The 14,140-nt window shown below is 36.7% G+C and overlaps 1 pseudogene; it reads left to right on the top strand.

The window, feature by feature from the left end:
- Window positions 1-5,625: 5,625 nt before the first annotated feature.
- LOC116902806 lies at window positions 5,626-10,966 on the top strand (annotated as a pseudogene).
- The last annotated feature ends 3,174 nt before the right edge of the window (window positions 10,967-14,140 follow it).

The raw sequence follows: 14,140 nt of genomic DNA, 5'->3' as shown, positions 1-14,140 counted from the left end.
CATACCATGTGCCTATGGAAATCAAAAGAAGATTTTCTAGAACTGGGATGGCTGTGAGCCATCATATAGGTGCCTAAGATGCAAGTGTGCTTAATTGCTTAGCCCTCCCTCTAGGCCCTCTTTGGGATGAAAGACTTTCCTGGATTGATTGAGATGATCACATGATTTCTGTCTTTCTGACTCTGATGTGTTTTATTACACTTAATTGACTTTCTTATGTTGAATTAGTCTTACATACCTGGAATGAAACCAACTAGGCTGTGGAATATAACTCTGTTTTTGACCTTGGTTTGCAAGAATTATATTGAAAATTTTGACTATTCACCAGGAAAATTGGTCAGGATTTTTTTTTTCCTTATCTGGTTTTGATATCAGAGTAATGCTAGTGTTGTAGAATGAATTTGGTGGTATTTCGTTCATTTCTGTTTTAGGTAAATGTTGTGACTATCCTCTGAGCCATGTAACTGTCATCTTGTGTGCCCCTTATAAAAGAATTATCACAGTTTTTCTTGTTAACTGTCTATGTCACCCCATGTTGAGTGTACGGTAACTTCTTAAAACTTGTTTTATGTAGTTCTGCCTTAATTGCAGGTGGCCAGGGGAGATGAGGAGAGGTGGCTCCATCTATGTGACTAAGAGGAAGTCCCTTATCTCTGCTAGGAATGATCCAGGTGTAGTCTGTTGTAGGGGTACATATTTACCTCTGTAACAAACCCTAACCAATGTTCTGGATAGAAGCCCAATAAATGGATCCATTCTCTAGAGTGATCTAGAGAATGTATCCAGGTTTGTTACTGGGACCTTTGAATTTATGTGTAAATTTGTGTTGAACTTTTTACCATGTGAGCATGTATTCTGAAAAATGTATAAGTACATAAATGTATAAGTCTGTAAAGAGAGAAGAGACCCAATTGCCTTTTCTTTTTCGTTTTCTTCTTTCTTTCCTTTTTTTTTTTTTTTGAGCTTATGAGAGCCTCATAAATTTTTTAATTATTTTATTTATTTACATTCCAGGTGCTATGAACAGAGTGGAACACATGTCCTTGTGGTACAGTGGGGCATATTTTGTGTATATGCCCAGTAATAGTATAGCTGGGTCAGGTATATCTATTTCCAATTTTCTGAGAAACCACCAGATTGATTCCAGAGTGGTTGTACTAGCTTGCAATCCAAGAAGTGTTCCTCTTTCTCCACATCCTCACCAACACGTGCTGCCACTTCAGTTTTTGATCTTAGCCATTCTGTTTGGTGTAAGGTGGAATCTAATGGTCATTTTGACTTGCATTTTTCTGATAACTAAGGGCTTCAAACATTTCTTTAAGTGCCTCTCAGCCATTCAAGATCCTCTGTTGTGAATTCTCTGTTTAGCTCTAAACCCCATTTTTTAATTGTGTTGTTTGGTTTTTTTGGAGATAAATTTCTCCAGTTCTTTCTATATTTTGAATATTAACCTTCTACTGGATGCAGGGTTAGTGAAGGTTTTTTTCCCCATTCTGTAGGTGGTTGATTTGTCCTATTTATGATGTCTTTTTCCTTATAGAAGCTTTTTCAGTTTCATGAGGTCCCATTTATCAATTGTTGAGCCATTGGTATTCTGTTCAGGAAATTTCCCCCTGTGCTGATGAGCTCCAGGTTATTGCTATTTTCTCTTCTATTAGATTCAGTGTTTCTGGTTTTATGTGGAGGTCCTTGATCCACTTGGACTTCAGCTTTGTTCAAGGTGATAAATTTGGATGTATTTTCATCTTCTACATATAGACCGACCAGTCAGCCAGCATCATTTATTGAAGATGCTGTCTTTTTTCCACTGTATGTCTTTGGCTTTGTCATAGATGAAGTGTCCATAGGTGTATGGGTTTACTTCTGGGTCTTCTCAGATCCTCTTTTCTTAGGGAAAATTCATACGAAACTTTTTAGAAAGAACTTGGAAATAAAATAAAGATTAAATTCACTTTTCAAAGTATCCCTTTTCTTCCTGAGACTTCACCTAATGGCTGGGAGTTAGAGCTGTGTAGTTCCTGTGGAGATAGAATAAAGGCTACATTACTTAATTCCCTGCTCTTAGGCTATAGGTGTTAATTGCCTAAGTCAGAGGCTTTTAACCTGTGGAATTGCAAGAAAGTTTTTAGGACCTTTTAGAAGTTATCAACAAGCATTCAGCATAGAGAACTAGAACTTCTGGAGATGATCAATCTTTAAAGCTATACCTGTGTCTGACATTGTATCTCACTTTAACCCATTCCAATTTCAATATATGTGCTGACAAAGCCATCACCTAACTGTTCCTTTCTTATTTGTAGTTTAATGTAAACATATAAACATTTTTGACCATTAATATTCAACTCTATCATCTTGCAGAATGAATCCACTATTAGTTTCAATGACCAGAATTTTTTTAGTTTATATGGCTCATTGTGTCATCAAAGAAAGTTGTGCTTCTTTCTGATTTATCTCTAATCCACCTTAATTTTCTTTCTCAAATCATACTGTATTGACTAGCTACTCAAGTAAAATGGTATAAGAAGTTAATATATATTTTTATAAAATATTTATATAAAATTTTTTAATTTCTATATTTCTACATGTATGTATATATTTATATATTTATGTACATATGCCTTGTTCTTAGTCTAGAGGGGAAGGTCTCATTTTCATCAGTAGGCATAAGGTCAATAGCAACACCTGCCCATAAATATCATATTAACGAATTTTCGCGTCGTTAGTTTTCAAAAAGCTTATTGAGAATCACAGGTAGGAACTTTTTTCTTTAAATTTCTTTATCAAATGCTATAATGTCTTTTCCTTTTATATTTTTGATCTATTCAACTTCACATAATAATAAAATTTGAACAAACCTTAAATATAAAATTGAAACTGATTTTCTTACCATGTCTCATTTTTATGCAATCAGATTTCAATTGCTATACTTCTACATTGGTGAGTGATAGTGGATAGATTTTTTTTTTTTTTTGGTTAGATTTTCATAATGCTAGATTCTTGAGTTTTAATGTATTCAACTTTCTATTTACTGAAATAGAAAGTTATTACTGAAAAAGTTATTACAATATCATTATTTTTTTCCTTCCTTAAGTATTTGGAATGGAGTGGGGGCCGTGTTGATGCTTTGAAGAATCTTTTTGTTTCATTTATTTCATTTGTTTTTGGTTCTGCCACCCCCCCTCTTTTTTTGTTATCTTTAGTTTGAATTAACTGAACTTCTAATATTTCAAAATGGATGTTTGTGTCGTTGAATTCTTCCCCTTTTAATGAAAGTAGCTCCTAATTTCATTGTAGATACATAATATATTTTGTATGATTTCAACCTTTTCTGCTTCTGGGAATGAAATGCAGAGACTTACAAATGCTATACAAATGTTCTACCATTATACTTCACTGATAGCCTTCAACCCTTTTTTAAATACACGAAATTTGTTTCATGATGTTGAATATAGTCTATCTCCATATGTTCCATGTTTTAATTGTATAGTTTTTATTGTTAGCTTAGTCATATGTATCCTTATGTTCAACTGGGAGGTAGTACTATTCCAATATTATTTCTATTCTATCATCAACTATAGAGACATTTCAATTCCTAATTAAGCTTGTTAGGTGGATAGGGTGATGATTGCTTGTAGTCTCAGTTCCTTGAGAGGTTGAGAGAAGAACAGGAAATTGGGGGCAGCCTGGACAAAATAGCAACATCTCATCTTTATAAAACAATATTATTTGAATATTTCTGCTGTAACAGTATTATTTGCTATACTATATTAACAAATATATATTATTTCTACCTATGGAAACATATTTACTAGATATATTCATACTTAACATTGTTATGTCTTGTCAAAATTAAGATTAAAAATAAGGCCTTGACTATATACACTTGATAAGACTGCACCCTTGCTTTGGGCTTTGGTTTGTTTTGCCCAATGAGAGAGAAACATGGAATGTGGTAAGTCGTTTGAGCATTTAATCCAGTCAGGTTTTTCCCCACTTGGCTGGGGGGGCAACCGTTGTTACGTTCCTTAGTGAAGGCAATCATTGTTTTGTGACTATAAGTTAGTTGACTGCCTCCTACAGGTATAGCTCTCATTCCTCCCTAGTCATTCGTGTTTACCCTTACTTTTTCAGCTTAAGAATGAGAATGCCTTTATTAGCTGTGGGTGCTTAGTCATCACATTTTGGGATCCAGCAACCATGTACACACCTTTGTAAGTGACCGTTTAATTAAGTATGACCTTAACCATCCTCTGTCATTTATTTTGTTCTTCCCATTCCATGACTCACATAAACTGAACTCACATAATCAACAACAGGTATTTAAACAAAGACAACAGACAAGAGTGTATTGGAATGCTGACTGGAGGAAGAAAAATGGTCATCTGAGAAACTGTTCTGATTGTAGTGCCAATGCTCAATCTTATACTCAGAAAACATACCCTTGACATCACGGTGGAAGAGACCCTCATGATACAGACTAGACTCATCACCAACTACAGATATGATTCCGTAGTCAACAACAAAAACAAAACAAAACAAAACAAAACCATCAGGTCTCAGAGTACCTCAACTGAGCTGCACAAATACATCTACTACCTACAGTAGCCGTACATTATGGTAGGATTTTTTTTCCTTTACTTCACATGTCTTTTGAAAATACGTTGCATTTTATGTAAATATCTAAGAGTTAAGATAGATTCCCTAGGAGGTCGATGTCAGCAGGACAAGCTACATATTCAAATCGCAGCAGGTATTTGAATTCAAATCCCGCCTCCATCTCAAGACAATAATATTCGAGTCCATTTTAAAGAACACTTTAATAAGTTATGTCTGAGGAATCTGACTTAATCATAAAAGCAATCTGACTTAATCAATGTGTCCGAACAACGGATTCTCTTCTCCCTTGTGCTCTTCTGGGACACTGCTTCAGAGCAGAGGGCACCCACCACAGGAAAGCCTGGGTGGGTTCCAGAGCAGAAAGAGGGTGGATCGGCTGCGGGCGGCCGAGGCAGATGCGGGGAAGCTGATCCGGGCTGTCCTCGGACGCTCCTCTCTTGCCTCAATCCAGAGCTACGTTTTAGTAAAGTGGTCTCACCTCCCAAGCTCTCAAAGTTACTCAGAACCTGGAAGCCGAATGCCTATACCTGTCCAGACCCACAAGCTCTCGCGAGAGCTCGGGCAGCGCTAGCCTTTGCATTGAGGACTCGCGAGAGGGCGGCGCCGGAGGCGGGGCACGCCGTGGCGGGAATTTCGCCTGCTTCCGGTTTTCTGTGGCGGGCGCCGAGTTCCTCATCTCCAGTGTCGGATCCCGCGATTTTCCCGAGCGCTCTCCCGCCCCGAACGCCGCGCTGCGGCGGAGGGAGGCGGCGGGGCTGCGTGCACCATCCCGACCCGCTCCAGGAAACCAGCTTGAGGTGCGTGAGGGCCTCCGAACCCACTGCAGCCCGGAGGGAGCGAGGGCGGCGTTGGAAGTCCTGGCGGCTCCGGTGTCTGGGGCCCGGAGGTTTCTGAACCTGTTGCCTTCTCAGCTTCTCTGTTTTAACTTTGTTTTCCCCATGTGCTGAGGGCACATTTTGGTCCCTTACCTCTCAACTTCTTGCACCTTGTCTTTGGAGCTTTACCACGGAGCCGCGGCGTCATTTCCGAGCATGATGTAAATAATGGATGGCAGTTCAGCAGCGTCCACCTTCTTGACTGACAGCTTAGAGCTGGAGCTGGGGACGGAGTGGTGCAAACCCCCCTGCTTTTCTTGCGCTTTTGACAGCAGAGACGGAAGATTTTCTGGAGAGTCCTACCTTGCCAGTGGCGCCCTTAAGCGGTAGGTAAAAAGGGAATTGAGGATCCCCATCCCCAACAGTGTTGGTTAGTTATCGCTAACGACTAAACTTAGGGGCTGAACCAGCCTCGTTTTATACAAGCTTGAGTATATAGAAGGTTCCCGACTGCGTTCGTGCTCTGGCTGCGTTTTCAGTGTTACAGAGGACTTTCTGGATAATTGATAATCTCTTTGGCGTGGGTAGCCGGACATTTAATTTACTTAGACTGGTTTCAGAGCAGCCCTGTCTTTTGGAACTTGTATTTCCTTTGAAGGACAGTAGTTATCTATACGTTGTCAGTAATTTATAAGTAGAACCTGACAGTGTTTATTGCTTCGGTTCTTCCCACTTCTAGGCCTCTGCATACAGAATTCATAAGCATACTAGTCGAATGAATATTGCAATGACATTGCTGTTCTTGAACTATTTTGGTAATGCCCTTTGAGGAAATTTCATTAAAAGAAACAATTTTTTTATTGTTGATTTTTTAAATTATACCTTTTTAGCCTTAAAACACATTACATAGCTATGTGTTGTCATTCTTCATAATACAGAATATTTGGTGTTTTAAAAACTAATCGTCTCATTTAAAGATAAAATGACTTAAGGCCACTTTGTGTATCGCCTAGAATCCATTTAGGCTTTTCTTTTTGAGTTACATTACTTTTTACCTGTTTTATACAACATAAGGTGTAAAGTATCCCCAGACACATATATTATATTTATGTCATATATATATATATATATACATATATATATATACACACACACACATATGTATATATGTATATATGTATATATGTCATGTATAGTCTGGATTCAAATGATTGTCCTTTTCATTACAGGTTAATTTTAAATCTTGATCCATTACCAACTAATTTTGAAGAGGATACAGTAGAACTATTTGGCATCCAATGGGTTACTGAAACAGCACTAGTACATTCATGTCGAGAACTCTTTCATTTATTCAGGTATGCATGAGTCTATATTTTAACTCTAATGCTGTCTAGTTTTATAGTGCTGTTTTCTCCACTACTGATTACAAAAGCATCAGGTGGCAGGGTCTCAACTGTAGCCAATGTGTAGCTAGGTCGACCTAGAACTTACATGGCAATCTTTTCTTAGCCTGCCTTCCAGTGCTGGAATTAGAAGCATGAGCCATCATAGATAAAGACTTGAACTATATTTCATGACCCCTCATAAAGAGACGTCAGTGTATCTTTATTATATGCTGTAAATTTTTTCTTTTTAGGTTAACACAAAAAACCATGTTTATGAGTGTTTTGAGTGCCTGTATGTATGTGTCCCACATGCATGTGTGGTGACCACAGAGGTCAGAAGAAGGCATTGGATCCCATGGAATTGGAAGTATGGATGATTGTGTGCTACTGCCATACATGCTGGGAACCAAATGCATGTCTCTGCAAGAGCAAAACATGCTCTTAACTGCTGAGCCATCTCTCCGCCTTCTGTTATTTGTTGAGAGAAGCTGAGCAGTTGTTCTGTAATTCTAAACATTGTAGTGAAGTGGGTCTTTATCGAAGAGAGAGTTTGAAGGCAAATAATGGCGATGAAATGGGATGACCATCAGGAATTAAAAATGAGGCATCCTAAAAAAGCTTTACATATATATTTTTTTTATTTCGTGTTTAGTTTGCCTTTCTATCACTGTGGATTAAAGACTGTAAACAGAATGTAACTTGTGGAAAAAAAGGGTTTTCAGATCATCATCAGGAGAAGCCAAAGGCAGGAGCCTGGATGTAGAAACTGAGCATAAACCACAAAGGAATGCTGCCTTCTGACTTGCTCCCCATTGCTTGCTCAGCCTGATAGGTTATACTACCTAGGACCACCCTGTCCAGGGATGGCACCATCCCCAGTAAGCTGGGCTTCCGATATCATATCATATCTTATCATATCATATCAATCATTAGTCAAGGCCCTTAGACTTTGCTGATGGCAGCATGTTCTCATGTGAGGTTCTTCTCTCCACATAACTATTTTATATCTAGGTGACTGGGTATTAGTCAGGACAGTAATCCTTCTTATTTTCTAGCCCCCTATGCAGCTGTATGATACAGTTTAACATAAATTTAACCTAGAATGTTTCATATATCTTAAGTTTCCTAAAGATAGAAATATCTCATTGATACTGAAGTCCGATTTTCAAATAGTTCCTGGGATTTATCTTCTATAGATCCTTTTGTAAGTTTTAGATAGAGATGTATTTTATTGTGTATTTTAAAATTTCCCATGTCCAAAAGCTGACTTTTTAATAAACGTTACAAAGTGAATTATAACAAAAATGAGTTGTTAGTTCAGGGTGCTAGAAACACAATCCATGTAATTGCTGTGTGCTTTACATTATGCTAAAGTTTACTCTCACATTTTTTAAATCAGGCAACAGATATTTAACTTGGAGTCCTTGTTACAAGTCAACTGCGATTTTAGTAAGTTTAATATGTATTTAATTACAAAAAAGAATACCACTCTGTAAACTTGCATATGGAATTCTAATGTGAAATTGGAGTTTCATAAAAATATGAAGTGTTGTGTCAGGGTCATAGTATAGTGTCTTTGGTATTCCAAAAGAAAGTGACTTTTTAAATGTTGTTATAGCTGATACTTAAAGGTAAATCAGATTTGAGTAAACCTAAACTTTTCTGAGAGCATTATTTTTTTGAGGTGAGGGATTGTCTGGAAAACTTATAAACACAAAATAAAGTTAACAGACCTCTTGGACTCTTGATCTACTTTTTCCTGTTTTCTACTTCTGCTTCCTTTTGGCATTTAGTGGATTGCTGATTTAGTGGAGTGGTACAGGTGTCTTGTGAAGGAATTTGAACAGAAGTGTTTTTTATAGGCCAGTTGCTTCTCCTTGTAACAATTTTAGTGCAATGTAGTATTTAGAGTCTTGACTTTGTGTTCAACCTAGGGTTTTAAACTCAGCTAATAATGTTTTTTACTTGACAGTTCTTTATCTTACTAGTTCTTGTACAGTTTAAATGCCATGATGCATATTAAGTGTTTATCTGTGTTTGTCATAGTGCCTAGTAAATAGAGATCATCTGGAATATGTTTTTGGTCAAATAAGTTCATTACTTTACCCAAACATTGAGTAAATGCACGTTCACTTGCTGATTTGTGTAAGATGTAAAGGCATGGGGCTTTGTTCGGATTGGATGCTGTTAAGTAGCAAAGCAATTACATGAGCCACAGGAAGGAAGGTTGGGAGGGTTTTCAGTAATTAAACTGGGCTTAATAGCATGAAGACAAAGATGCTGCCTCTGGTATGTGATTGCAGAGCCTTTATTTCTGTGTTCAGACATGATTATAAAGGGTTGACTTTTGTCACTTTACTCTAACCAGAAGAGTCCTGTCTTACTTTTGTATTTAATGAAAATGCCATTTTCTGGCATCATAGTCTAGTTGTTATCACCTGCTAGTTGTTAACTGTCAACTTTGTCTTCTTTTCATTAGGTGTTAGCAGTAAGCTAAATCATCATTGTTTTATTATTTCCAATGGGAGTTTCATGCCAGACATGCAAAGTAGCCTTTCCTGGTGCAGAGAGTTTTTGTTCTGTCTTTACGTTTCCTAGGTTTGCTTTCAGTTGAGACAGAGTTGACCCATCTTAAATATGTGGAGTATGTGCTTAATCATTGTTCATAACCTTGGTGACTGGTGACTCTATCCATCACTGTTTTGTATTGATCTTTGTTTCAATTGCTTGGTTTTCTTTTTTGTTCCATGATACATTTTTCTGTTCTTTGAATATCTACTAATGTGAAATATATAGTGATATATGCTTTTATGGATTTTATGTATTTGCTTCCAGGAAAGTTCAGCATTCACCTTGCTAGTTATTTTTAGTTCTGGCTTGCTATTTAACATTTTTTATTCTGTTGGTCTTTCTGGAATTTGTTTTCAGTTTTGGAGGGCTTCTACAAGCAGCTCTAGTAGCAGGAAGAAGCCTGGTAAACTTCTCTGATGTGTGGTAACTTTTCTGATTTATGTTTTTTCATTTCTGCTAATTAACTTTAACTGTCCTAACTAGTGTACATTTTATAGAGTTGTTTCAAATGTTCCTTAGTCTAAGGTAGTGATCCTGTTCTTGTGACCTGTTTCTCTACCTTTGATTAGTTTTGATCTCTTATGTATTATAATATTTATCAGTGTTTACATATAGTAGCAACACATATAATATCCTTGGCTATGTGAATGTTAAAAATGAGCAAAAGAATTGGCAGGGGAATGAATAAATACTTTTGGAGAAGTATTGAAAGATTACTTCATATATAGATAATTAGAAGTATTGATTTATTATAAATATAGTTAGACTTTTATTCATTTTTTGACTCGAGAGCAACCAAAATTAATTCATAGGGCTACCAGAAATGGCCCTTAAGCAGAAATGGCCAATATTCTCGTGAGAGAACTGACTTCATATACACTTATTTTTGGGCAGCTCACAACCACTTGTCCTCCAGCATTAAGGGCATCTGATAGTCTCCCTGGGTACATGCATATACCCACACACAGATATATAATTAAAAGAAAAATAATTATCTTAAGGAATTCCACATTTTATGAATTTTGATTTATATGAAGGTGTGAAACAAAGTCCTACTGTGTGTTCTATTGTGGTACGAAACTAGAAAAGTAGGTTATCTTAAGGTATATTTGTCGCAAACTTAGACTTCTAGGGGTAGGTTTTTAATGAAGCCTGAAAATATTTTTAGCTATTGCTCACCGTCAGTGTTTAAGCTCTCCTTGACAGTATGTTTCCGTCTAGGAAGATAGTCGCTTTGCACGCCAAAACAGTTGGCATTAGGCAGCAGTGTGTAGTGTGTTTCTTCACTCACCTTAAAGTCTTCATCTTCAGGTAGGATACCATATTTCTATTATTCATTGATATCTGTGGCTATATTCACAGACTGTATATTTATTCTCGCTTAATGACTTTTGTAGGTGGCTGAGTATGTTAGCTGGAGAGCCACAGTCTCCTTTGTCCATCCCCTATGAGGGTTTTGGAAGCTCAGCTTCCCTCGATGTTGGCTGATGAGCTCTGGGATTACTTACATAAGGGATATCTAGCTGATTTCAGTGTTACTTAGGAGCATTTGTAAATCAAAACCAGATTAAGGTTTGATTAGTTTCATTTTTAAATTATCCAACTTTTTTTTTTCTCCCCAAGAAAAGTAATAGCTTCCAAGAATAAGAATTGGTTGTTATTTATTGCTTGTTAATTATGTCTTCTTATTATATACAATGCCTATCAGTCTCTCCATTTACATGCTTTAACTGAGGTATGGGAAGAATTAAATGATTGGTGTGCCTCAAGTGTAAAAACACCCTGGTATCTGTATTGTATGGAGCTGTTTCCATTCAACAGTGTAAAATGCTTTAGAAGTTTCAAATAAAAAAAAATTATCGTGTTTGAAATTTCTGTCATTTCATTGATAAAGGTTTAGGCAAATGTCATGCCATTTATGTTACAAATTTAAGAAAGTTGGTCTCTCTCTCTCTCTCTCACTCTCACTCTCTCTCCTCTCTTACAGACAGTGTTGAGGTTATTCAGGTGATGACCTTTGAACCCTGATCCTTTTGTTTTTTCCCCTAAGTGTTGAGCTTACAGACCCAAAACCGGGCTATACCCAGTTTATGAAAATGCTAGAAATTGTCCTTGGTCTTTATGTATGCTGGCAAAGCACTCCCAACCATATACCCTTAGCCTCAAAGGAAAAATCACATGGAAAAGGTACACTTTCACATCTGACCTTAATATCCCAGCGCTAAAATGGTAGAATGTTTATCAGCTATTCATAGTGTTGGGTTCTAACTCAGCACTCTAAGGGGAAAAGAATGTTCACCAGCTGTACATCTGCATTCCTATCTCGTCAGATGCGGGATGTGGGTGGTGTGTTTAAATATGCCACTTTTCTCACCAGTAGATAAGCACTCTGAGGTTTGATTTTAAAAAAAGTGGTATTAATATTATAGTCTAGCTTTAGTAGGTAAAATAGCAGGCAAATTCTGCATATAAGGAAAATTGGGTCACATGTTACCGAGAGATTTCCGGTTCTAATTTCATGAGATCTTCTGAACTTTCAACCCTTTCTATTGCATTTGGCTTTACTAATATCGGTAACTAGGTTTTGGCAGTAGCATGATACTAGTCAAAATTTGCATTTTAGTGGAATTTTCATGATAAAAATATTGGATACGAGATCAAGGTGTAAGAATAAAGTTTTCTAAAGTGTTCTAAAAGAATTTATAGGTTAATGTGTTTAATCCAATGAGCAGCAACTCCAATACTTTGCTAAAAATTCTGTCATAGGATAAAGGTATGTGCAGTTTGTAGAGGAAGAGTAATTTTCTGTTTTCTGTTTTCATTGGAGTGGTTGTCATTTTCTTGACATCCTTCAAATGTATAAGAAAAATAACACAACTTTATATCAGCAGAAAGTAGCCTTTTTTCACAAGGGTCTTTATCTGAGATTTGTGTGATATTTTGATTTTGTAGACTTGAAGTAATTTATTTAAGGTCTATAAGATTATAGACTAAGGCATGCTAACTTATCCTAAATATAAAATGTATACCAAAATACTATTCTGCAATGAAATAATTTTTTAAAAAACATAGGATTTTTATATAGCTTATCATCTTGCATGCATATGAAGAGCATTTTAGCTACTATTTCCAACTGAACATCCAAAATATTTACATTAGAGATATTACTTATTAGATATTATATAGTACAAATAGTTTCTTCTATTTCTTTTTTTCTACCAATTAACCTGAATTTTCCAGATGATTGAGGGTTCGTGTGTGTGTGTGTGTGTGTGTGTGTGTGTGTGTGTGTGTGTGTGTGTGACTATATTTGTTGATTTTCTTTTTATGTCGTGTTATTTATGCTGTTAAAAAAGCACTTTGCTTTCACATTTATAGCTGCCATTTATTTCTTTAAAATATGTAGGGGTAGGACCAAAGAGATGCCTCAGGCCAGAGCCTGCTGTTTCTTCCAGAAGACCTGGGTTTGATTTCCAGCAATCACATGATGGCTCACAGGCATCTGTAACTCCAGTTCCAGGGAATCTGATGTCCTCTTCTGGTCTCCATGGTCACTAAGCATGCATATGGTGCATATGCCTACATGCAAGCAAAAAACACTTGCATACATTATAATTTAAAAATATGTAGGGAAATAAGACTTGATAGTTTCTGCAAATGGATGTAAATACTATTAGTGAGTTACATTTTCTCTATTGATTGAGATGTCATATTTATTTATCTCTTCCTGTTCTGCTTTGTTTTCCCCACGTTCCACTATGCTATTAGTCTAGCATATTAGTTTGTAAATGACAAGGAAAGCCTGCCCTTTTTTTTTTTCTTAGCTATTTCAGTGGAACTTGTTAATGCCCCCTTGTTTTACTGTAGACACTTTATATTGACAGGTAGTAACCCAGCATAGCTAAGAGCCAAAAATTTGACTTGATTTTGAGAATTGTTTGGAATGCTTAATCATGTGATTGAGAGGAAAATTCTTTAACTTTGTGAAGTATGGACCATATAGTTGGTTTGATAGTCTGAAGTCTGCCTTCTTTATTCTTATCATTACTGTGCACACTCCAGTAACTCTACTTTAATATACATTAAAGAACATTTCTTAGATATGTTCTAAGGCAAACCATCTAAAGATTTCCCAGCCCCATGGCTAAGTAGAATCAGCGTGTTGGTTGAAGGGGTTTGTACTGTCCAGTCTATTCAGCCATCTCAAGTGTATGCCTGTATTGAACCAGAAAGAAAAAAGTGTATCCTTTCAAGGATCTCCAGTGAGAGAATTCTCTAGTCAAAGGCAAGGTTTTTTCCTGAGATTTTCACTATTGGCTCTTTTTTTTTATCTGTATGCCTGGAGTTCCTGTGATGTGATGCAAAATAATTTGAGGCGGCGATTTGACCAGACTTACGATGTCATTTACAGCTCTTCCTCTCCACTTCTGCACGTGGCTTACATCTCTTCTAGACACCCATTGGCTGTTGGGGCCATGCTGGGAGAAAAATTGTTGAGTTTATGGTTTCTGTCTTAATTTTTTTAAAAATTCCAAGGATCAATTGGCTGATTCTCTTTAAAATCCTAAGATTGAAACTATTGATTAAGAGTAATTATTCTTCATTCATATAATTTTAGAATGGAATTATCAGCTGAGAGTGCTGGAGACATGGTCTGTAATCCCAGTCATAGGGGCTTGAGTGTGATGCGAAGTCAGCCTGATTATATGCTGAGTTTCTGTTCAGTCTGAATTATATAGTAAGACCCTGTTC

This window comes from Rattus rattus, chromosome 1 (assembly GCF_011064425.1).
Source record: "Rattus rattus isolate New Zealand chromosome 1, Rrattus_CSIRO_v1, whole genome shotgun sequence".
In the NCBI taxonomy this organism is placed as follows: Eukaryota; Metazoa; Chordata; class Mammalia; order Rodentia; family Muridae; genus Rattus; species Rattus rattus.
The sequence above is the reverse complement of the archived record's forward strand: the minus strand, read 5'-3'. Positions and strand labels throughout refer to the sequence as shown.